The sequence below is a fragment of the Rutilus rutilus genome (genome assembly GCF_951802725.1).
Source record: "Rutilus rutilus genome assembly, chromosome: 13".
Classification (NCBI taxonomy): Eukaryota; Metazoa; Chordata; class Actinopteri; order Cypriniformes; family Leuciscidae; genus Rutilus; species Rutilus rutilus.
This window is the reverse complement of record NC_140218.1, coordinates 14789240-14812098: the sequence shown is the minus strand read 5'-3', so window position 1 is coordinate 14812098 and position 22859 is coordinate 14789240. Positions and strand designations below refer to the sequence as shown.

At 38.9% G+C, this 22859-nt stretch overlaps 1 protein-coding gene across 2 annotated transcripts in view; it reads left to right on the top strand.

The window, feature by feature from the left end:
- chchd6a (coiled-coil-helix-coiled-coil-helix domain containing 6a) overlaps window positions 1-22859 on the top strand; it is a 74660-nt gene that overhangs the window by 50513 nt on the left and 1288 nt on the right. The gene's annotated exons all lie outside the window — the stretch shown is intronic.

Genomic DNA, 22859 nt, shown 5'->3' with positions numbered 1-22859 from the left:
GAAGGCTTTGAATTATGTTTTATGATGTACGATTCACTTATAGGAGGACATGTAGAAACCCACTCCAATGTGCCAATTCACACTCCACCGACAGACACTTCACCGGGTTTTGTAGTATCCGTACGCTACCCTGTCGGCATCTTTTGGCGTGGGTATGCGCTTGTTTTCGCCGTTTGAAAACGTTAGTTTGCCGTTTGTTGAGTCGTGGAATATCTGAGAAGTGGCGTACTGTAATCTGCTGAGTGTCCACGCTGGTTGGCTTCTGTTGTTGCAGTGTGAATTGGTCTTAAAATGTACAGTGACACTAAAAGCCTGTTTGATACTAAAGGTATGTTCATGCTGAGGTTGCCAAGTTGCTGTACTGTTGGTTTCTAGCAGCTGTCCTACTTGACATTGCTAGTAGGCATTCCTGTAGCTCTGTTGGTAGAGCATGGCCCTAGAAATGCCAAGATCATGGATTTAATTGATTGGGGACACAAAAACCGATGAAATTTGTCCCTTGAATGCTCTGCGAGTCTCTTTCTGCCAAATGCATAAATATAAATGTAAATGCCCATTGGCATCCGCATTGCATTGCAGTGCATTTGCATAGAGTTGAACTCTCATCAAACATCTCTGTAGCTCGTTACCTCAAATCACCTCAAATCATCAAAAATCATTGAAAGAGAGTCACTTTCTAGTCATTATGTTGATATGATTTGCTGCCAGTGTGAATGTCCCTTAAATATCAGAGAGAAGGGGGTGGAAAATGGTCACGTGAAACTCAATTTTGATTGTTATTGGTGCGAGAGACCTTGATAAACATAATAAGTGGTCTTAGTTTAAGTATAGGTCAACCAAAAATGAAAATTCTATAATCATTTACTCACCCTCATGATGGTCCAAAACTGAAAGACTTCCTTTCTTCTGTGAAACAAAAAAGAAGATATTTTGAAAAATGTCTGTTTTTTTACCCTCCCAACTCCATACAACAAGCCAGACGTTCTTCAAAATATTTTCATTTTCACATACTTTGTTTGTGTTCAGTTCTACATAAGAGGGAGAATCGTACAGATTTGGAAGAACATCAGGGTGAATAACCGATGAATGAACGTTCCAGTCGCCGGTCTTTTCTCAGACATTACAATCGCTTAAGCGTTTTGTGTTGGTCCGCGGCACCCTCGCTGCAGCGCTGTCAGTAAAGGTGTACTTTTCAAGGTGTTAATTCTCCAGGAGTTTTACTTTTAATGTTCAGTTATAGCCAGGCAACAGTAGAGTAATTGCTCCACTCCATCACACCCTCGGTCGCTACGAGAGAGAGTGCGTGTGGATGGGTTGCTGGCTCACTAGTACACACTGCACTCAGGGAGTGTGTGATAATCACTGCTATGGCAACGGCTCCCAGTTCCAGGATGTGGGTCTGGTTCTCATGCTGCTGCCGGTGGCTTATCGCTCTCACTTCCTCATTCCCCTCACCTCCACTCATCCGTGCTATATTGTAACTGTTGAATGCGAGCGTCGACTGTTGATTTAAACTTTTTTTTAATTGCTATTACTTTGCAGAACAACTACTCAATACGAGTTTGAAAACGTCCTTGTTGTTTGGCCAGGTGTTTTATTTTTTCTTCTTCTTGAGTCTTTCTGAATTGAGTATTTTAAAGAAAAGGGGTTTTCAATGCAGTTTGATGAAGCAATTTTGTGTGTGTGCTCAGTTGCATGCTGTGTCTTTGTCCAACTTTTCGCATAAGCATTATTGCTACAAAAGCAGGAGGTGGTAAACACAAAATCCAGATCAATGGATCGAACATCGCTCTCAGTGCGCACAAAGCCTCAGGATATTTGTTCACTTTGTGGGCCAGGGGCGAGACTGTACAGTATGTCTACCTGCTGGAAAGAGAGATGGGCTTTAATGTGGTTTTCCCTTTTCTACGCACTGGGGGAGGTGAACATTAAAGCAGCATTGACCGTAAGAAATGTGTCAGGTTAAGGAAGAAAAGTGAGTTGTAATATGTGTTTCATGTTGACCAAAGGCATAGTTCAACCAAAATTGAACATTTACTCACATTTATGTTGTTCCAAACCTCTTTTCTTTGTTGAACGCAAAAGTAGTTTAGCAAAATGTAAATGTTGTTTTCATAAAAAAAACTAAATTTAAGTTGTTGTTCAATGAAAATGTTCCCGTCCGCCACAGCTCTTCAAATATCATTCACAAACGTGAGTAAGTGATATGTTCAGTTCAGTGATTAATGACTTCAATTCAGTCTTTTCCTCACGGAAAGCTTCGGTATCATGTGATTATAACCTATGTATAATACATGGAAAAAAGCATAACAAATATCCTTTTATGTTTACAGAGAAATAAAAAACAGGTATAATAACATGAGGATGATTAAAGAATGACAGGATTTTTTTATTTTGCATGAATTATTCCTTTAAAGTCCCTGTAAAGTCAAAATTAAGTATGTGTTCTGAGTTTGTCACACCACAGAATAATGTGTTATTAGCCACCCAGCCAAATTTGAATGATAAAAAAAAGCAGCCAAGTAAATAAAATAAGCGATCAAAATCTTGAAAAAATTAGCAGTCGTCTCTGCTCTCAAACGCTGGGGGCGTGTCCGCTAGCTGCGCTGAAACCACGCCCACTCCCGGGAAAGTTGACTCGCGGGCACGCACTGCCGATGATGGCACCAGTTGTCGGCGCGACGGGAGGATGAACGCCGAGGCGGGAGATAGTCGGCACGGCCCCGTTCACCAGTAACAGCGGATTATCAGTGAATTCCAGTTGTCTCCAACGAAAGTTTATAAAACTATCCTGTGTAAAATGATCACTACAGAGGCGGGTGTTGGTGGTGATCCTCAGCTCTCCATCAAGGTGGCTCTTCACAAAATGAATCCACCTTTTGTTGATATGATCGTTGTTTGGAAATTTAAATAAGGACACGATCTGTTTTGTAAGTGATCGCATCCAGGTAATATGCATTTCCGTGACGAAGGCATAGCTAGCTAGCAAACTGTAGGCTGTAGTAAATAATACTGACAGTAACTCGAGATTGAGCGGCGAACTGTTAGGGGAGGGGCAGCCTCAGTGGCTCCATTACGTCATCAAGTAGGGGTCCAGGAGCTCAGGGGCTCCTGTGCGTCATCGATCCCCCGTTTTAGCCCCGCCCAAAAGATCCGGAACACAGCAATGGTGAAAAACTGTTTAACGGTCCAACTCCACAATTCAGTACTTCGCAGTTCACAGTCTTTGTAATATGTTTTAGCAATACATTTCTAACATTTATAATGTGTTTAGAATTTTTTTTTTTAATTGCCTTTACAGGGACTTTAAACAATAGACATGTCAGTTTACATCATAAGTAACACTTGCTGAGGGGAGTCACCTCTATATAATATTGTTCTTTGCACATTGGCTTGTGTTACCCTTCAGAACAGATGTTGCTTGCTAGAGGTGTGAAATATAACGCAGTCAACCTTGTTATAATCAGGCTGCATTTAATTAGACTCCAGCAATTAAACATACACTAAACAGTGGCATTTAAGACCATAATGTAATTATATAATGTATATATAAATCACTTTCACTTTCAATTCAGAAGTATTATTCACCAAGGATGCATCAAAAGTTACAGTAAAGACGTTTATCATTTACAAAAATGTTTCATTTTCAAATAAATGCTGTTCTTTTGAACTTTCTATTTGGAATCCTGAAAAAAAATGCATCACGGTTGCAACAAAAATATTTAGTAGCACAACAGTTAATAATATTAATAATAACATAATTTTGATAATAATAAGAAATCTTTCTTGAGCATTAAATCAGCCTATTAGAATGATTTCTGAAGGATCATATGACAAAATTCAGCTTTGCCGTCACAGGAATAAATCACATTTCAAAATATTATTTATTTTTGCAATATTTTACACTGCTACATTAACTATCGACTAGTTATCCAGACAACCCACCAGCACATTCCTATTTTAAGCACAGATCAAAGCCCAGTCTTCTCATCATAGCAGTTAGAAGTTATAGAAGCCCTTATTAGAGAAACTCTCTCTTGCTCTTGACACACTTCACTTTGGGAAGGCTGCATGCCCTGGAATGAAGGGAGACAGAGAGAAGAAGCGGGAGCGAACTCACGCTCTCCATCTGAGGGGGGCACCCACGCTTCTCTGGGCATTGTCTGGGATAATGACTCCGAGATTGGCCTGGTCCTCCATCCTGCACGCTCCACCCTGCACCGGGATCTTCCGCTCATTTACGGCCAGGGCCAGATGCACCGACTTTGATGGTGATTGATGTTTTGAGCTCCCCTGCGTTTAACACAGAGGAAGAAGAGAGAGGGGCTTGTGGTGAACTGCTTAAGGAGAGATGGATGGGAGGAGTAAGGGGTTAAAAAAAAATGGAGGGGAAGAGAAAGAGAGAGCAGGAGAAGGGAATAGGCTAGTTAGCCCTCCGTGTCAGACGGCGGATTGATGCTGTGGGGCGGCAGGGGCTGTTGTGTCAGGGCTGAACTTTTTGAGAGGCTGCCTCAAACTTTTAATGCTGTTTTTCTCAGCGTAAAATTTGCCCCCAAAGCCTCAGCTTTGCCATCAGCATTACCGCAGGCTCAAGGGCTAATGCCCCGTGTGTGTGTTGATGTGTTTGTGACAGTTCAGGCCAATGCGTGCTCTTGTAACAGATGTTTCAGAATGCCTGTCCACATCTAGAAATACATCAGCACTCATATGAGCTCTGAGATGCTATGACTAATGTGAATGTATAAGGAGAGTGAGAGAGTTTGCGTTATGCTCTACTCAATAACCGTTGCTGTTGCAACAGTTTAAATGAGTTTCATATGAAACAATTTTTTACGGAAATTCAGGTTTACACGTCTGTCTTAATCAGGAGTGAGACTTATTGTTTCAGACTTCTACCTTAGACTTTTATCACTTACTTTTTCTTTTTTTTGTTGTTGTTATAATTTATAATAGACAAACTCAAACCCAAACCATTATTCAACTTTGGAGATTATTATTACTTGTGATTTTTAATACAAAATGACTATAATAATAATAAAAAAAAAAATATATATATATATAACCACTAATGTTTAAGCAATTATGTTTATTTAAATGTATTATTACTATTATTATTATTAAAATAGAAATATTTATATTTAATAGTAATAATAAATAGTATAATAAATGTTCAAACATCAATGCTTAAATAAAAATTACTGTTATTGTTATTATTTAAATACAAAACATGTTTAATAATAGTAGAGTAATTTAAAAACACTACATTTTAAGTGATTAAATGTAATTATAATTATATAAATAATTTCTTATTAATAATAAATATAATAAATTAAATAGAAACAATGAAATGTAATATTATTGAAATACAAATGTCTAATTATTTAGTTATTAGTAATACAAATAATATAATACATAAAAATATACAATATAAAATACATAAAAACACCAATGTTTAAATAACAATTAATAATTACGTTAAATTATTATTATAATTAATGCATTTATTATTTCAACATTGGTTTGTTTAATCATATTGCTTTTGCCTCTATTTTATTAAAGCAATAAGCTAGCTAAGGCTGCTCTGCGTTGTACCTAACAGCACCCCTTAATTGTGGGAAAATCAATGTAACTGTCTTGTAGCTTCTTGCTTTATTTATGATTTTTGCTCAAAAGCAGACTCTATCAGATAGGGCTAACTTCATGGAGCATTTTTAAGCAGATTTTTTCCCTAAAGGTATAGCTAGATAAAAAATTTGCACCAACACACTTTCAGCCCCATCCTGTCTCTAGCGTCCATCACCACACACACATGAGTCAGATTACAGAATGTATGGCTGCATTTCTCCAGTGAGGCTCAGAGATGGAACCTCTTTTCATTCGATTGACTAAAAGGAACTGGCTGCCAGGTGCTCCGAGGCCTTCTCCCGACCCCCGCTGTGCCAACTTAGAGCTGTGTGTGTGTTAGCGTGAGTTCTCATATCAAGTACTGCTGGAATATTGCTTGACAGCTTATTTATTTGGTTGTAGCAAGATACAAATTCAACAACTGACGTTGACTCTAGGGTCCACAAACAAATCATCAATACGAGCGCCACCATTGAAATAAATGGTGGGTTAAATTGGTCTGCATCAGACATTTCAAATATAATGAGATCTTTCTATTGTGTGTGATCTGTGTTGAGCTCTTTCAGTGAAACAAACCTGAAAATAGAATGAGGTAAATGGAAAGCTTAAGAAGTAAAGTAGAGAGACTGGGTCAAGGTTGGTGGGCAGCCGCTTTGAACATCTTTCTACTTGGATGAGAATAGTGTTTTGTCAGGATAGTGAAGTTGTATCATTGTCTGTACTGAAATCATTGAACTATCCAATGTCATCGACCCTGAAAAACACCCTAGATACATGTTTGTATTTATAAGTACACTGACTCAGAGAACTGCAGAGAATAATTTACATTCTTAATGTTGGGACTGATTAAAATTCTAATTATACAACTGATAGTTCCAGTCCTTATATTTAACTTGCTGAGCAGCGTTCCAAGAGTGCCAATATACTGCCAATATACAATATACAGGGTGGGCCATTTATATGGATACACCGTAATAACATGGGAATGGTTGGTGATATTAAAGTCCTGTTTGTGGCACATTAGTATATGTGAGGGGGCAAACTCCTCAAGATGGGTGGTGATATATATACATATACTAATGTGCCACAAACAGGACTTTAATATCACCAACCATTCCCATGTTATTACGGTGTATCCATATAAATGGCCCACCCTGTACTATCCGCGTTCACGACTCCGCAGTGACGCTGCTGACGTAAGACGCTGCTGACATGCACACTTACGCACCATTTAAAAAAATATAGCAATACCAAAATACAAACAATGTAGAATAGCTTGAATACAGCGTGCGTCTCCCTCAGACTGTAAACGAAGCTCGGGCGCACCAGATAACACGTCAGCAGCGTCTTACGTCAGCAGCGTCACTGCTGAGTCGTGAACGCGGATTGACAACAGACAACAGAGAATACAATGCTGAATAAAGTCGTAGTTTTTGTTATTTTTGGACCAAAATGTATTTTCGATGCTTAAAAAAATTCTAACTAACCCACTGATGTCACATGGACTACTTTGATGATGTCTTTATTACTTTTCTGGACATGGACAGTATACCGTACATACATTATCAATGGAGGGACAGAAAGCTCTCGGACTAAATCTAAAATATCTTAAACTGTGTTCCGAAGATGAACGGAGGTCTTACGGGCTTGGAACGACATGAGGGTGAGTCATTAATGACATAATTTTCATTTTTAGGTGAACTAACCCTTTAAGGGGATGATACACGGGGCAACTTTTTGAGCAATGTTGCCGTCAACGGGGAACCAGGTTAGACACAGGGCAACTATTTAGGGCAACAGACAGTTGGCAGCAGCCAATCAGAGAGCAGCAAATCTATTGCCATGGAGACAGACACCACAAAGATGAATGCTGAAACTTTTGCAGCTGTGTCACTGTTGTCTTGGCTTCTTCAACAATTATTTTACCTAAGTATCACTTACAACACAAAACTTAAAAACATTATTGCATTACATAAATTAATTCATATTACATGCATACAATCTATCTTTTTTTTTTCTTTTTTTTTTTCTTTCAAAATGCTAGTAGCATATATAGCATATGACTAATGACTCAAGAGTTTTTATTAAATGAGGCTAAATTACATTGTTGTTATGGAAATGTCATATATATATAAATATATATATACACTGTGCCATAACATGTTAGCAAAATAATCAGGTAGCCTTTCAATTGAATTAATCTCAGCAAAAAAGAAACAAGGACATGGACCAGAAGATGGCTGCTCAGGAGGAAGAGGGGGTGTTACAGCCAACTACTGACGAAGATGCTCCTGGCTACAGAAACTGGTTAAGAATGGGGCAAAACACATTTAACAGTCTGGTGAGCCTGGTGGAACCATCATTAAGAAGGCAAGACACACTGATGAGGGAGGCAATACCTGTTGGGGAGAGTTGGCCACAGGACAGTCCCTCTCCTCTATGGAATACACATTCCAGGTTAGTAGGCACAGCATTTCCAGGACTATAGTCGAGACCTGTGAGGCTCTTTACAAGGCATTACAACAAGATTACCTCAAAGTACCATCCACAGAAGAGGAGTGGAAACACATCTCCACCAGATTTGAGGAGAGGTGGAACTTCCCACATTGCATTGGTGCCTTAGATGGCAAGCATGTCAACATCCTTCAACCACCAAATTCAGGGTCCCATTACTATAACTACAAAGGTTTCAATTCAATTGTTCTCATGGCTCTAGTAGATGCGGACCTGAAATTAATTTATATTGATGTTGGGACAAATGACGAAGCGGGAGTTTGGGCCAAGTGTGGGCTGAGCTGAGCTGGGCATTGGAAGACAACACACTAAACATACCACCACTTGAAGACCTGCCTGGACGTCAAACCCCTGTCCCTTATGTTGTTGTGGCAGATGAGGCCTTTGGTTTGAAGCCATGGATGATGAGACCATACCCAAGGACACAACTGGATAACAAGCGAAACTTTAACTACAGGCTCTCTCGTGCACGTCGTTGTGTTGAAAATGTTTTTGGAATCTTGGCAAACAGATTCAAAGTTTTTCGCCAAGCAATCGCACTGGAGCCTTCCAAGGCTGTAATAATAACAAAGGCAGCATGTATTCTTTAACATTACCTAAAAACTGAATCCATAAATTCCTGCTGTCTACATAAAGAATCACCTTTAAGGACAATAAAGTTAAATCAAATCAAAGGAGAAGCAGAAGATGTGATGATCTCTGGGAACTGGGATGTTGAGGGAGCAGCCAAAACACTGTAACGCTGTAAAAACGATGTTGTCGATAAATACTACCTTACAACAACAACATTATTGCAATAGCCATTAGAAGTTCAAAAGATATGCATAAAGCAATTTTCACAACAGGATGTACCGGTTATAACAGCTGCTGACAGAGAGTCCCTCGTTTTAAGGTCCCGGTTTTTATACAGCTTTGCCTTTGGGTTCCACAAATAGTCGTGCTCTGTATTTACAAGGACACACAATACGAGACGGTGATGTTAGACAAACACTGTTTTAACCCAAATTTTTTTTATAAAAAATCGATGAGCAGCTCTTCATTTACTAGTCAGTGGCTCTCAAACTTTTTAGAGTGGCGTACCCCCGAGGCATTTAACATCCTTCTGCATACCCCCTCTCATCCACTTAGGCTGCAGTTGACCCTTTTCCATTAAGGGACAATATTTGCCCCCTTAAATTGATTTTTCAAGTGTATTTTTTGCTGTATATCTATGTTAAATAGAGAAATTATACTTTTAAATATTAAATTAAAGCCTCCAGTAGGTGGCGGTAAGTCCCTGTCTTTATGAGTGAGCCATCGATTCATTCATTAGAAACAAACTGTATTTATGAATGAATCATTGGCTCACGATTTGTTCAAAGCCGCAGATTCGTTCACGAAACACCGCTTTGTGTTGGAGATGCACAAGAGTTCTGCAGTGGCTTTTGTTGAAACTATTATTTCGTTGAAAAATAGAGTAAAAAATACTGACAGTACTGCTTAAAATGAACATCACTTAATATTACTCCTTCATTTGTTGAACTGTTGTATAAAATCAATGTCACATTTGCAATCGTGTGGATATTCAGGAAACATTGTACTCTTGCTCGTATAATATGTGACCAACATTAAAAACAAGAACTCACACAAGGTATGTTTTTGTATCGAAGAGAGTTTGAATCTTAAATCGATGCACGGTTTGTGTTTATACTTGTTCTTCATGCTAGTAAGTGCTAAATCCCCACTTTTACAAAGGTAGGCTACATTGTAGAGCAGTAATGTAATTAGTGCGATTTGCTAAGGCAGCCGACTCTGCACGCAACCTATCATATGGTCGCTGCTTGAGTGGATGCAGTCAGTTTTGATTGGATGTCATGTATTTACGGCATTTGACCTGCTAGATACAGTATACATATTATTTTAAGGTGGGGTAGAATTAAATGAACGGCTTAGCATTTTGTTTGCGTACCTTCTGTCACCTCACGTAGGCTACCCGCAGTGGTGCACGCGTACGTTACCCCAGTTTGAGAACCACTTTTACAAGTGAATTGCTGAGATACAAGTCATGGTATCTTGTTAACTTTCAGATTACTAACTAAAGCCGCGTTTCCACCGCAGGAACTTTCCCCAGGAACTAGGAACTTTGGGCTGGTACTCGATGTGTTTACACCGCAGGAACCAGGGTCTAAATGAAGTTCCGGGTAAATATTTCCCCCTCCGATAGTCCCTGCTCACGAGGTAGTACTTTTTCAAAGTTCAGGAACTTTCAGGGGTGGGACTTGTGCGCTGCACAAGCTGATTGGTTGTGTTCACGCCGCATTTTGGTTGGATGACTCCACGCAGCATTTTCTTTATTTTTAACCTCCCTTTTAAAAAGTGGCTTCATGCAGTAAAGTTGTCTGTCTGCAAATATGGAATTTAATAAAAAAAACTGGGGGACTGGCGACGAGTTTCAGGCTTTATTATTTGGGTATTTGTGGAAGAGGAAACTTTCTGCGCGTTCGTCACAGCCATCTCACGGCCAATGTCCGCAATAGCTGATAACATACAATTTTATATCTAACGTTAGCATTACGAGCTCTGAACACGCTTTATCAGTGCTCGTCTCTTTTCTGCCACAGCTTTTAATATTAAGTCATTATGTTTACACATTGTCATCTATTGCAAGGCAAACCATGTTACAAATTTACTATAACAGGATTGAAATAGCGCATTGAGGTGTAACAAACAACTATTTACAAGACTGTCACTATTTATGATTGATAGACGGGGTTCAGGCTTTTTTTAAAGAGTATTTACGCAAAAGGAAATTTTTGCGCGTTATTCCCAGTCATCTCACAACGGACCTTGTCTTAATTTTATACGCATACAAGCTTTCTGAACACGCTTTAGTATCAGTGCTCGTCTATTTTGTTATGTTAATTACCTCGTTAGTAAACCAATAACTGCAACACAGTTTGAATCTCCTCCAAACTTATAAATGTGGCGCTCAAAACTGATTACTGTCCGTCGCAGACTGGGAGCAGTTGCGCGCAGTTTACCTTCCCAGTACTTTAGACCGCGGTATAAACGCAGAAAGCAACCGGTCTGGGGCAAAAAAGGTTCCTGGGAAAAAAGTTCCTGGGACAAATTGTTCCGGGTAATTTCGGTGGAAAAGCGGCTTATGTAGCAAATTCACCTCAAGTTAGCTAAATCCCATAGATAGTCTGTGGAGCGGTGGTTAGCTAACGGCAGTTATCAAAACCAAAAATATTATTATTAATATTATAGTGTAAATTACAGCCTGGGCACATTAAATTGGACATGTATTGGTATTTTAAGCATTAAATTAAGCAAATTTTCTGTTTTGGGTTGACACATAAAAAGATATAAGTTGACACTCCTTTTCTTCGCTCCACTGCCGCTGAGAGGCCGCCATCTTGTTTTACCATCTTGTAATTTTCTTAATTCTCCAAGCCGGTCAAGTGATCGGCTGCTAGTAGGCCTGTCGCGATAGTCGATAAGTCAATTAATCGCACGATAAAAAAAAATGAGCTCGATAATTTTTCCGGCCGCGATAATTCCATTTGCATGCTTGTTTGTTTTCCTCGTCTCTCTCTCTCTCAGTCTCTACCAAAGAGACTGGATGACCACTCTCGGTTCTTTAGCGTATAGGAGGAGTGAACCCTCTTGTCAGTTGCATGGTCTTTGAGTGGGGAGGCGGCGCTTGTCAGTCACATGGTCTTTGTGTGGGAAAGCGCCGGCGGGACAGTTTGCGGCGACTGCCGGGAGAGAGAGAAGACGCTAGTTGTGAGTTGCGACAGCGAGCCCGATCACATGAAAATGCGTATCTATACCACGAATGTTATTTCTCGTGCCATTTATACGCCAAAAATAGTTTTTGCGTGCATATGATACGCTCTTTATGGCGTGTAATACGCACGCACTCCTCACCCCTAATCCTAACCACGTATTTTCAGTGCGTAGCATATACACGCAATAAAGCGCGTCTCCGTCTTCCCGACAGTACACAATCACTTGACAAAGTAACAGGAGGACAAAGTAACAGGAGTAACAGTGCAAAATTGTCGATATGGCTTGTTGAGGCTTTTTTTGTTTTGTTTACAAAGGTCCTAACTGTCAGTTTTGCCTGTTATGGAATGTATCACTATTTATGCCTAATGTCTAAAGCCTAATGTTTAATATTTTTTGAAGTGCAATTTTGTTTACATCCATTTTATTTATTAACAGACATTTATTTTGTTAACAGACACTAAGAGTCCATTGCTTTTATTGTTTTTGGTTGTTTTGTTCATTTTTTTGGATATTTAAAATGTTTTCCGTTTTCAATGTTTAATATTCTTTAGAAATAAAAGTTTATAGATCGTTGAAAAGGTGTACCTGCATTATTATGCCATTATAATTATATTAAATGAAAATGGTCTCAGAACGACAATATTATCGTTTATCGCGATAATTTCTTGGACAATTTATCGTCCAGCAAAATTTGTTATCGTGACAGGCCTAGCTGCTAGCATTCTGATTGGAGGATCTCAAAACGTTGCCCACCACCGATCTAAAGTATCCAGATAGAAATTTGTTGCCCATTCTCAACGAGAAAGTGACCAAGCAACATTGCCCGGCAACATTGCCCAAAAAGTTGCCCGTGTATCATCACCTTTAAGGCCATAATGAACTAAAAATGTGCATTAGCTATTTCTTAACTCTTTCCCCGCCATTGACGAAAATTTCTGGCTTTCCGTGTTTTTACTGTTATGCGGTGCTATGACGCATCTTCTGAAAGAGTACTGAATTTCTGAATCAGAACACAGGTGAAAAAGAAGCAGAAACAAGCGATAGCATATGTAAAATAACGCAATCATCGATATTAAACCATATATAAATCAGAATCCTAATTTTACTGAATAAAATGTCAAGCCAGGACGAGGTATAGGACAGTGCAACTTTAGGGGGTGTTGATGGACTCGATCTACTCTGTTTTGATCATCGTTTTGAATCCGATCTAGATGTAGTCTTTAATGAAAACGTGATTTTTCTCAGCTTTTTGCTCAAAATGTTGCTTTTTTTATGAGACTTCCCACATTCAAGTGTTGATGATAAAAAAAAAGAATGCATTAAGCTAGAATAAAACAGTTTAATTAAAGCAGAGGCTCTGTTTTTGTCTTTTTGATATATTGCATGTTCAGATATTCATACAATAGAATATTCTGGGGCCATGAAAATTTTGTGCAAATGATAATAAGTGCTGGCAACTTTTTTTTTTAAACGCTGGCGGGGAAAGAGTTAAAGAGATAGTTCACCCAAAAACGACAATTATGTTGTTGCCCATGTCATGAATTATTTTCACTGATGGATCATGCATAAAAAGACCAGGAACATTAATTAAGGAAGCATCAGTTTTGATGTTGTTTTGTCAGATTGTTGTTACAGTTGCAATGTCCACAGTGAAGCGGTGTCCCTCTGGACCTTTTCTTCCTCAAAAGCCTTGCTGAACGTGAGAATCTGTGCACAGCAACCTTTTAATCACCCGTCATAGCTCTGCCGTGGCTTGCTGAAGCAAAAACTCCTCGTAGCCTAATTCAAATCCCTCAAGCTTAAGGCAGGTAGCTTCATTGTGACCATCTTAAGCTTGGACGGGTAGTTTTCCCTTTTGTGTTACACAACGACTGTGCCAAATATATAACAATTGATGTAGAAATGGTGAAAATCAAGTTCGGTGTTGATTCAAGTTCACTCATTTTGGTGCAATTGGAAAGAGCTTAAAATTTCTAAATAAAAACTGAAAACCTTAATAATATTTGTACATTTATATTTAAATGACTAAATAATTAGTCATTTAAATATAAATATAATTAGTAGTTCAACTTATTTCAATATTAAATTGCGATTAGTCGATTTTTCCATTGTTGAAGCATGTTACTTTAATTAATTTATTTTATTTATTAAATTTCATCATTCAAGAATTCAAATGAGTTTACTTTTGTTACATTTCCTGCCTGGGTTTGATTCATAAATAATTAGAAGTAGAATAATTAATGAAGGTAAACCGGTTTAACAAATCGCATACATGAACTTCTACATTTCTACTAAAAATATAAGACTGTGCTCAACGGCAGGCACAAGGCTTATCATTCCCAATCTCTGCTTTTCATTATTTTGTATTTTTTTTTGCCCCTCTTTCTTGTAAGACCAGACGCCTCGTGCCTCCATCCATACATTCTTCACAGTGGGATTATTGATTTCATTTTCATATTGCTGCAGGTCCTCCGTTGTAAACAACCTTCCCCTCTTTTCAAAAAGTGAATTGATCCTCGGTCCGCCTGTGTTAGAAGGAACCAATCAAAGCGAACACCATTATCTTTCTTTTTTGCAGCCGCTTCCCTTTCTCTCCTCCTTTTGTGTCCTGAAATAATAGAGCTCGCATTGGCAAACAACATCAAGTATAATGGTGAGTTTGTTGGCGGCACAGATTTTAAAAGTTTTCCGAAAGTGCCACGCTAAAGTGGTTTGAGTTCAGAACAAACTTATTGTTCCAGCAGCACATTTACACAATATAATAGATGGCGAGGATTATCTTGTTTGTGGTAATAGCTCGAAAAGCTTCACGCAGACACATTGAGAAAGACCTTGAGGGAAATGGATGGAGGGGCTTTTTCTTTATTTAATTTTTATTGCACTTCTATAGAAATGTGTGTGTGTGTGTGTGTGTGGGGGGGGGGGTTGGGTGAACTAGAAAACACTGATTTGCACCTACATACGACAGAGACTGTTGCCTTGCAATTTCTGAAAGCCTTTACATCAAAAAGTGCAGCACTGTGGGGACCCAATTACACCTGTTTTTTTCCTTGGAGATGCAACATGTATACGTGGAGTTAAGACTCTCATTCATTTAAGGCATCCGCCTTTATCAAAGCTGTAGGAAGGAGTACATTAAAATTCAATGTAATCTTTCGTCTCGTGGGGAAACTAACTAAGATAAGTGGCCGTGTTGTTGATTAGCTGAACATGTGGGTCTAGGCTGAAGAAACACTCAAATGGCTTTTAGAAGCTGCTGTGCTTTGCTGGCTGCTGTCTGTTAGCTAAAAGGATTAGGACTACATTTCTGTTTCTTCCCCCGATGATCGAGGATACACAAAAGCAATCATATTCTTTCTATCATAGTCCCCGAAGTGTGGACGTTCTCTGTGCTTTCAGAGGGTAAATGTCAACCTGACATCAAATTTGATCCTGTGTACTTCATAAAGGTATAGTTCACCCAAAAATGAGAATTCTGTCATCATTTACTATGTAACTTTCTTTCTTCTGTGGAACACAATGAAGGTATTTTGAAAAATGTCTCTTTTGTTGGTCCATTTATTGAAAGTCAATAGGGTCCATAGAAAGTTATACCGATTTAGAACACGATGAGGGCCAGTAAATGAGAGATTTTTTTTTTTTTTTTTTTGGTTGGTTATTTTTCACGAAATTGTAGCGGCGGCTTTAATTCTAAAAATGAATTTTAATTTAGCCTGACATCATCAAAAACACTTACAGGAATAGTTCCCTCAAAAATGCCATCAAAAAGTTCAATTCAATTCAAATTTATTTGTATAGCGCTTTTCACAATACATATTGTTTCAAAGCAGCTTTACAGAAAGTGCATTTCAGAAATGTACATAGAAAAATAAAGTTAGTTAATCATGTATTAATTTAGGGCATAACATCACTGGCGTTGAGTCGTCTCTTCACAGGCGTCGAGTCGTCTCTTCACGGGTGTTGGGGCATCTGAAGTCTCCATGAGAGGCTGGATACAAACTGGAGCTGACGAACACTAGCGTCCCGAGATAACAACAGAAAAGCAGATGGGAAATAATAAGCATAGCTGCTGTTCATAATATTAATGCATTCGATCCGATTTAACTGTAGTATAAAAGGTAAGTATTATGTGAATGCTTGGCTAAAGAGATGCGTCTTTAATCTAGTTTTAAACTGGGACAACGAGTCTGAGCCTCGAACAATATCAGGAAGACTATTCCAGAGATTAGGAGCTAAATGTGGAAACGCCCTCCCTCCTTTAGTGGACTTAGATATCCTAGGAATGACCAGAAGCCTCGAATTTAGTGATCTTAAAGAGCGCGATGGATTGTAGGGCGATAGAAGTTCCGTTAAATACAAAAAAAAAGTCATTAATGCAGTCATGTTATTCCAAACCTGTGAATTATTTTTGTGCATTTTTGTCACTTTCCAGAACATTCTCATTCACAGTTCCATGTTGGTGGAACGTTCTCCCCACCCTCATCCGGAATGCAGAATCCCTGACAACATTCAAAAGACAGCTGAAAACCCATCTCTTCCGTTAGCACTTAACCTCATAAAAAAAAACAAAAAAACATCCCTTTCCCTTTAAAACCTCACTTATCGGGCTTATGCTACTCTGAATAATGCCTGAACTTCGTATTTTGGGCACTTCTTGGGTTGTTTTTGCCTCTTCATGATGACTCGCTTAATTTAGTCCTAATTTGTAAGTCGCTTTGGATAAAAGCGTCTGCTAAATGACTAAATGTAAATGACTTAATGTTAACCACTGTGACCAGATCATTGAGTTGAGTTTAAGAACTGATTCAGTCTGATTTGTGAACCAATCATTCAGACCTGGATCAAATGATTCATTGAAAAAAAACTCAAAAGAACAATTCTTATAAATCCCATGAACGGGTGAAAGAAATATTTTCAATTGGTAAATACCCAAATTCTTCCTCACACAAGCTATTGTAAGACTTCAGAAGACTTTGGAAATAGCATGCGAGTTGTATGGAGCACTTTTATGATACTTTTCTGGTACTTACTGGTCTTTTTTGAAGTTTGAAAGCTTCAGACCCCATTCATTGTAATTGCATAAATCGAGTGTTAAATCTTCACAGCAGTTTGTGTGTTGTTTGGCTTTTGTTGCGAAAATAGATTCAATTTGCACCTACAGTAGCTGCCTTTGTGATAGAAGGATATTACAACCAAATTTGAAATACACGGTGCTTATAATACAAAAAGATCAACAAAAAATAAAGGCTGACTACACGCTTGGCTCACCGCTCTTTGTAGCCGTAATTCTCCTTTCATCTTTCAATCTGTACTACTTCTCTTGTGTCTTGCTTCTGTGCTTCCCTCTCCAATCGTGCCATTGCTATCGTCTGCACTTTGCACTATCAGATGGCATATCAGACCCATTCTTAAGGCTTTGTTTTGGCTCAGGCGTGCCACATGGCCTATGAAGATCCTCACAAAGCCCTGAAGCCACAGTCAGCGGGGAACCTGAGGCCAAGAGCCAGAAACACAATGACTGACGTGACCTTTCCGTAGCGGAGCCGCAGTTGCACCACTGTGCATTCGTTCTGATAACTGATAATCCACCGGACAGACATTGTTCTGCTAAAAAGCAGCTTCAAAACTTCGACAACTTAACAATAGAATCTCTAGTTTTTTCTCAATACTGCAGTCGACTTTTTTCCCCCCAACACTCTCCAGGTGTGATAAAAGTGCATTAGGAATGGCTTTCTTGCTTTGTTACCCCAAAAGCATTCGCGTGCTGTTTCCCATTTGGCATCGGAACAAGGCAGTTCACTTTGTCTGTCTGGTCTCCAAAAGCTCTTTCCTCTATTTTATTCTATTGAAGCTGTTAGGGGGAGCGGCAAAATACTGTTTGGACCGGCCATCACTCCATCCACAAAGGCAGGTTTGAAGTACCTCCACGGACTAGCTTCAAAGACATCTATTTTTTCACGGTTGTCATCAGACATCATAAGGAGAGCAACCAAATTGTGGGTTCCTTTACGTACAACAAATAGGGTTTTGTTTGCTTTTTTGTTTTCAGAAAAGGCTCATTGTATTCCAGACTATTCGTACGGAAGAAATGGCTTCTCGTTTGAAAAAAACATTTTGTGAAAAGTGAACGATCCCATCATCCAACTAGTACAGGGATATTTTGTTTTTTGCTGTTGTTTTTTGTTTCACCCCTCCTTTCTACAGCAGGCGGGTAAGAAGTTTGTTCTTTGAGTTCCAAAGATTGCCTGTCAAGCGTCTGATATGATGGATCTCCAATTTAACCCAGACCAAATGCAGATGGGGAAGCTGAAATCTATACTACACTTTTCTCGTAATAAAATGTATCTTATTTTATTTTAAATTATAATTATATAAATGACCAAAACCATATGTATTTATTTATTTATAACTTTGCAATAAAACATGCTTTTATGTCCTAAGGTTTTTATAATCTAACAGATTTGAGCTTTTTATTTTTTAACATTCCCTCATTTAGTTTAGCTTTTTTTTCAAATGTATCAGTAAAGAGCATGCTTGAGAAGATCTAGGTAAATCACATGTGAACAGAATATTCTAATTATTTATTAATTTCCATCAAGCTTTAAAGCGGGGCTCAGTAGTTTCAGGATTTCTTCGCTGTATTCTCGCTTTTTGCTCGCAGGTTTCTCTCTAGAGCTCCCCCCACAGCTTCGGAATAGATATTTGACAACACTGTTGTAAAAACTCGTTGGCGATTCTCAGACACCAGAGGCTAGCAGATCAACGACATCAAAGCAGATGGGACATTCTTTAAAACGTCTTCTTCATTCGGGTTCGAACAGCGTGAGGGAGCGCAATAATGACAGCATTTTAGCAGATTTCTTTTGGCCGTAAAGCAATTGTTTACATCGCGAGACCTGATATCACGCGATAATTCCTGACGCGGCGGCCGGCGGCCCGCCGCCTCAAAGTTGCAAGTGCGAATTTTCCGCTCACGGGCACCGGGGGGGTGCGAAACGACCACCATTCAACCCGAAATAAGTAATATAACCATTCCAATGACTCCGAAGCTGTTCAGTTAAGGTAAAAAAGTTACTTAGTTCACCTTTAACTGTTAAAATGATGCAAAATTGAAAACATTATTTAATTTTTGGATAGTTTCAAAGCAGCTTTACAGTGATAATAGGAAATTACTGCTCATAGTTGAAGAAACGCCTAAATATGGATCTATGTTATTCAGTAAAGTAGGATTTGACTAGTCTTAAAATAATTCATTAATATTTACTCATATAGTTCTTGTACCATACATCTTGCTTATTGAATGATTTGATATTGGATAAGTGCAGGAGGCAAAAAATAATAATACTGAGTTTCCTCTTCCACCTAGTTATGTCATAAACTCAATGTATTTTTTTGGAGATTTTGAAAGTGGGTTTTCTGTTCTGTTTAGATTGGCTGTTTTTTGAATGATGATGTTATTAGAGCAAAGGGCATTTCTAGCTTTTATGTCCAGAGATGAAAAGGGCAGAGGTCATGCATATTTTGGTTCCTCCTCACAATGTCCTGTCACACTAGACATGATGTAGTGGCCATGGGAGCTTGGGGTCACAAAACCCCCTGACCTTTGAGAAAGAAAGTAACTGACATTGCGCTTGTCTTTGAAAGACAAAGTGTACGTTTCCGACTTCCACATGTTCTGAAGCTCTGAAGATTGCAATCTGTTTTAGCATCAGCTTTAGTTGTATGAACAACCATTTAGGCCCATTCACACCAAGCATGGAACAAATGTTCATTGTGAACCGGATTTAGAACAGAAATCTTGGGCATGAGGAAAATTACAATACTTTTTTGTCTTAATTTCTTCACTTGCAAGAGATAAACCCTAGAGATTTTATTTTGATGGAAACTGCAGTTGGGCTTTTATTTTGGCGGAAAACTACAGTTTATTTAAAAACAGGTTTCCAAACGCTTCTCGTTACAAATTTAGTGAATAACTAATCACTTGCCCACAAATTGTTGGAAATTATGCAAATGTGTAACTGGTGCCCACTACGTTCCTAAATGCAGACTAAACTCGCAGCACAAGCAAAGATGGAGTTCACTACATTCGTTCACCGTTAACTGAGCCGTTCTGCAACACGTAAAACACTGGATCACGAGATGATCGCGTGAAAAAAGTGCGCACTTCACTTTGAAACATGCAGCGCAAACACACTACATACTTATTTAATCAAATAGCGGTCTATTACGATTTGATAAGGTCACCAAGCCATATTGCACTTTTGCACCATATTGCACTCGATTTTAGTTCATTTGACATACTTTGCTAAAGCAATGGTTTTAATGTAGACTGATGAATATTCGTTTTGCTCTTGGTGTGAATAGACCTTTTTGTTGGTGATTTGTTTTGCATTTTAGTTTCACATTCTGTTTGAATAGGCCTTTAAAGTATTTTGTCCAGGTTGACTCTTTTTGGAGAAAGAAATTTACATACCTCAATGAAACTTCCTGCCTAATGAAAGGTGAAGTGAAAAAGAAGTAGATCAGCTCTTATCAGGCTCATTAAATGCCTTATTCAGGACGTGCTTTATGCCAGATGTGTTGTGGAGTACTTCCTCTCGCATATTTGATTGCCTGTGACTGTGTGATTTATCTGACGCTGAAATGAAAGGATCAGACGGATCAGAGAGCAGTACATCAGAAGTTGGTGAAGTTAAAATCAGCAGAACTCACTGTCGCTGCTGGCGATTTCTTTCCTTTTTTCTCCCTCACGTACTCCGCTCAATGCAGAGTTCAGAGTCAAGCTCCCTCTCGGCCTTGTTTGTTTGTCTTGTTTGATCGTTCTTCTTCATCTGGTTGTCTCTTGTTTGCCGCCGTGGAGACAGCAGCTGTCTTTCCCTGCCCTTAATGGTGAGGGGAGTTTAGACAAGGCCTCAGAGAGGAAAATGAGACACTAGCAGCTAACATCAGCCCAGCTGTTTCTGTAGGTTACATCACTTTCTTTGTTAGACAACCGATTTGCCATTTAGGTTTATAAAGGTTCACAGTGCCCCAACAAACATCAACTACTTTCCGCTTTTGGGTTTTGTATTTAATAATAATGATAATTAATACATTTTATTATATGATTTGTACATTTTTATTATGCTTTAATTAATCTCTCTCTCTATATAGTGCACTTTGATTATGCTTAATTTTTATGACTTTTATACAGTGTTCCTTTGTGGCATCATACTATTTTTTTTTTTTTTCTGTTTTTTTTTCTCACAAATAAAATCTATCTCGATCTGTCACTCTTGACTCATTTATACTCGCACACTCTTTCTTTCTTTCTTGGCAGTATGTCCATGCATTGTAAGAAATCCATCAGAGCTGTGATATTGATCTATCAGCTTTCTTATCTGTTATACGTTTCTCAGCTGTGAACCTTTTTTATGACACCCACTTCTCACCACACCGCTATCAACCACAGGTCAATACACCACACTGGCGCGGTCGGCGTTCCTCAGGTCTCAGTGTTGGGCCCATTTTAATTATCTCTAGATCCCACACTCTTAGTTCTGCCTCCCCTCCACCACCAGTTAGTTCCCTGTTTTGATCCAGGAGGTCCTCAAGAGGGTTATCAGAATTTTATTCTCTGCACAAACACCGGGTTTGGTTGCTTTCGACCACAGGGAAAGACCGTCCAATCGATATGGGACTGAAACAAATACAAGCCTGCTGAGCTGACAGTGGCCGTGTGCAAAAGCTGTGGAAGGCGACCGCTGTGTGCAGTTTCTTTGTGATACTAGGTTGTGTTACTTATAGAGAGTGTGCTTTAGTGAATTAAACATATCTCTCTTCCTTTGTGTAGCCTGTATATGCATGTTTTTATGTCTCAGGGGTTGAACTGATAAGGGGTTTTCCTTCTGCTTTTTTCAATAAATTTCAATAAATAACTTTCTTTTTTTGTCAATAATCAAGGTAATTATACATTTGTAAACAATATTTTACTTCAGTTTTAATTAAATAAAATTATGCATGTGAAAATATTTAATTTTGTGTATTTGGGGCATATAAGAAATTAGCTATGGAATGCAAGCCAAGGAAGTTGCCATTTTTATTTCCAAAAGTGTTTAAAAGGTCATTTTCATCTCAGAATGCCTGCATCCGTAATTTCAAGTGTAATGGAAATGCCGTTATGGTGAAAATTTTCATAAAATTGCAATGAAAGATGCTTTGTGTGCCTAGTGTTGGACATTGTTAGTAGAGTTAAGCTTGTGAGAGTGTAAAAGGTGAGTTTACTTTCGAAAAGTCCACAGGGCCAAAAGTTACCATAGAAACTTATTCAAGTGTAGGATCTTTTTCCACAATCTCTTCTTTTACTAAAAACCCTTAACCTCTCACAGAAAGCCAATTTAATGTTTGTTTAAGTCTTTTGAGGGCCATGCACAATAATTGGTGTCAATGTTGCAGATTTTCTGACCCAGGGTGATTTGTACCTCTGGGTTGAAAGGCGCAAATCCTCTGAGATTAAACTGGCCCTCGGTGCCGCTGACAGGTTGCGTTAATTAACTCTCACCCTCTTCATTTGCTGCATCTTCGTTTTGCCTGCATGTACGCTTAGAGGCTTCAGAGGTCAAGGCCAGCATTCAGAAATACTAGATATGTGGGTTGCTTTGAATCTGAGTGATGTCATTGCAACGTCCTCCCTTTTGCCAGTTTCTCTTTGTTTCTCTCTTCATCTCCCTCCTCTTCTCATGCCCTGTCCTCCCTCCATCTCCTGCTGCCCTCCTCTCTGGCACACACCCACTGTAATGTATGGAGCACCTCCGAATGACTGGAATTAAGGGCCCTGACCTTTAGTGGGTGATGATTACCCATGCAATGTAGTCCACCCCCTCGCTCGTGTGGGCCTGAATCCCATTGGCAGTGATGGCAGTGACTACTGTTTGTTTGTTTTTTGTTTTTTTTACTGTAAACTCTCT